The sequence below is a fragment of the Panthera uncia genome, unplaced genomic scaffold (genome assembly GCF_023721935.1).
Source record: "Panthera uncia isolate 11264 unplaced genomic scaffold, Puncia_PCG_1.0 HiC_scaffold_611, whole genome shotgun sequence".
NCBI classification, from domain to species: Eukaryota; Metazoa; Chordata; class Mammalia; order Carnivora; family Felidae; genus Panthera; species Panthera uncia.
In genome coordinates, this window is record NW_026059772.1 from 6,886 (window position 1) to 10,554 (window position 3,669).

Here is a 3,669-nt window from a genome sequence, read left to right on the forward strand (position 1 = left end):
ATTTATCCAAGGGATACAGGAGTACTGATGCATAGGGGCACCTGTACCCCAATGTTTATAGCGGTACTCTCAACAATAGCCAAATTATGGAAAGAGCCTAAATGTCCATCAACTGATGAATGGATAAAGAAATTGTGGTTTATATACACAATGGAATACTACGTGGCAATGAGAAAAAATGAAATATGGCCTTTTGTAGCAACATGGATGGAACTGGAGAGTGTGATGCTAAGTGAAATAAGCCATACAGAGAAAGACAGATACCATATGGTTTCACTCTTATGTGGATCCTGAGAAACATAACAGAAACCCATGGGGGAGGGGAAGGAAAAAAAAAAAAAGAGGTTAGAGTGGGAGAGAGCCAAAGCATAAGAGACTGTTAAAAACTGAGAACAAATTGAGGGTTGATGGGGGGTGGGAGGGAGGGCAGGGTGGGTGATGGGTATTGAGGAGGGCACCTTTTGGGATGAGCACTGGGTGTTGTATGGAAACCAATTTGACAGTAAATTTCATATATTAAAAAATAAAAAATAAAAAAATAAAAAAAATAAAATAAAATAAAATAAAACTTAAGTTTATTAATCAATTATACAGCCCTGAAGGAAATCATTCCAGTACACACAAGGCCACGTGAAAATTGCACTTGAAAACAGAGTGGCTTAGCAGAGACTGTGGGAGGCAGGCTTTATAGTTACAAGAGGTTGGGGTGACCCTTAATTTTTACAGGAGGTTGTGATCAGTTGGAATAGTTTTGCAATCTGGCAAGGAAATGAAAGCTATCGGGCTGAGGATTGGGTGGAACCTGAGGATATATTTTTGCCAGCACAGGTTTACATGAAGCACCCATAAGAGATGAGGTTGAGGTGTGCCTGGGTGGCTCAGTCGATTAAGTGTCTGACTCAATTTAAGCCCAGGTCATGATCTCACCGTTCGTGAGATTGAGTCCTGAGTCAGGCTCTGTGCTGGCAGAGGGGAGCCTGCTTGGGATTCTCTCTCTCTCTCCCTTTCTCTCTGCCACTCCCCTGCTTCAGCTCTCACTCTCTCAAAATAAATAAACTTTTTAAAAAAGATGAGGTGAGAACAAGAAAAGCCTTTTTGCCATCAAATCAAATACAGGCAATATGTCCTGCCTGAGCAAAAATGAAATACTCAGATTTTAGGAAAGCCTGCTTTCAGGAGGAGAAAATCCACCAAAGAATGAAATCAGCTTGTTAACATAAATTTATCAAATCATTAGAGGAAGCACATTCACGAGAGAGAAAATCCATTGAAACAAAGTAGAATTGGACTTCATATGGACAATAATTTGAACACATCAACACCAAGAGCACAAGAAAGGCCTGACAAGTATCGCAAATGCTGGTAGTTATGAAATGACAAATAAACATGTAAAGCAAACTGGAAAATAGGACATAATCCTTTCTCGGGCAATCTCGCATGGAATAAATTTTGGGGTCCCTATTTCCTCCTATCTTCCACTTTTTTTAGCATTGAATAACTGACACATCAGGATCAGATTCTCCAGGACAGGCTGCAAAATTGAAGAGATAGTAAAAACACTTGATAAGGAACAAGTGGATGAGGTTGCTTCTGATAGTCCTGAATCAACTAATGGAGGAGTTAATTCAAATCAAGCAGTTCAAGGCAGGCTATCAATAAATAATGTTTCAGAGGAAGCAGAAGAAACAGTTCTTTGGGACATCTCACCACTATCTAGATAGTGGTTATTCATCTGTGAGTTGATGCAATATGTCATGCAATATGTTCCACGACTAACAGAAGAACAATTAAATTGGAAATCTACTTTTCTACTGAAAACAAGAAGCACACTGGAATTCTGCCTACTTTTAGACCTATATTAAACACTAAGTGCACTGTAGTCTAAATGAGCTAAGAGATGCAGACCTTACTTTTCCAGTCCATATCCAAGATACTATTGATCAGATTTATGTGAGATTAAGACTATTCTTCCAGGAATCCTTGAAACCAATATCTCAGATTTATAAGATTATTGTTTTTACTACTCTTAAGAGGGTATAAGCAGATATTATCTAATTATGGTAGCTCCTAAAAGGCAACTAGTGAGGCACTGGCCTTTCTGTGAAAGTTGTGTTTGTTTACAAGCAACATATACAAAGAACTTATCTTTGGAAGACATCTTTCAAAAACTGTAATAGCTGACAAACCACCACAAGCCTTTACATACCAGCTTTTCAATAGAATCCTTATAGAAAGCTGGTTTGTAGAGTAAACTCTCAATGTACTCCTAAATGTGATTACATATATTTAGAAGTTTGTAGACCTGAATGATGATGTTCAACTTCACATCAAAGGAAAATTTTGATTGCATGATTTGCTTTCCCCAGATTAACTACAAAGACTTCTCAAAACAATGAAGGGAGAGAGAAAACAGGGCCCTTTTAGACTAAGGCAACACATTCTTACTCCTTTTGAAAATTTACATTTTGTAACCCATCTTGCTTTTCTTAATTTTGGTGTTCAGTGATAATCAATGGTTGCAGAAAGAAACTTTACCTATCTCAGCTTACATACACAGAGTAGGTAGGCTGAAACAAAAAAAAAGCCTTTGGAACTCATGCAACTCTGAATTTTTTATGTACAGAACATCTGAAGTTCATATAGAATTATGTTTCTGCCACAAGCAGTTTGGTCCCATAGTCACACAGGGTTTTATTTAAAAAAAAAAAAAAGATGAAAATGGACTTGTTTTTCTTTCTCTGTTTGGTGTTCTAAGTGCATATAAAGCCACACTTCTACTACTTTAAGATTCTCATCTTAATAGAAATTGCTGATAAAAGTTGTTTCATTTTTCCTGTTAAGGTTTATAACTTTTTAAAAACATGTATTGACTTGGGTTAGATTAGAATTTCATTATGCATTTTAGCTGAGGCACTTCAAAGTGTTTTTAAATGGTCAGTTTTGTTTTTTACAATACACTTGAATGCCATTTGCCCACTTGTTCTGCCTGCGTATTGCATATTTGTTTAAAAATACTCTCTACTTTCAGTCCATGTAAGTTTCATTTAGAAAGAGGCACATTTACACTTTGTTTCTAAAATATTTTACTGTGGTGAAATCTTTTCAGAAATGAAGAGACCGAGTAGGTAAGAATATATTAATGGCTAATACTCAAAAGATTTAAACCATTGTGATGGCATATATTCCAAATGGTAATATCTTGCAACAGCACACAGAGTTAACGGATAAAGGTATGCCTCAGATATCTCTGTGCTCAGGAATCTTTAAGGAAAGTGAGTTTGGCCACCTTTGGGGCTTAGTTTGGTTACTGCTCCCTTTAGTTTTCTCCACGAATGAAGCATTCATCACAGTGACTCAATATTTTCACTTAATCTGCATGGACTGAGATTACCTCTGGTATGCTCTTGGTGTTAATCAAGGTAAAAATCTGTGTAATTGTTTACTAATATATTCTTCATAATCTTGTGGCATAGCACACATTCAAGCCACAAATGTAGTTAATATGTCTTCACAGTGGTTTTCTCTGCTATAAGTGGTATTTAAGACTTGATTCTCCAATACAGCTACCATAAGAGGTTTATACTTTTATAGTATTGTTTGGTCTCCTTTTAGGGAAGCTTTTTTTAATGGAAGGTGTAATATGGGATGGAATGCTTTTCCTCTCAACTA

At 36.6% G+C, this 3,669-nt stretch overlaps 1 pseudogene; it reads left to right on the forward strand.

The window, feature by feature from the left end:
* The first annotated feature begins 1,069 nt into the window (after nucleotides 1–1,069).
* LOC125918266 (CTD small phosphatase-like protein 2) lies at nucleotides 1,070–2,371 on the forward strand (annotated as a pseudogene).
* Nucleotides 2,372–3,669: the final 1,298 nt, after the last annotated feature.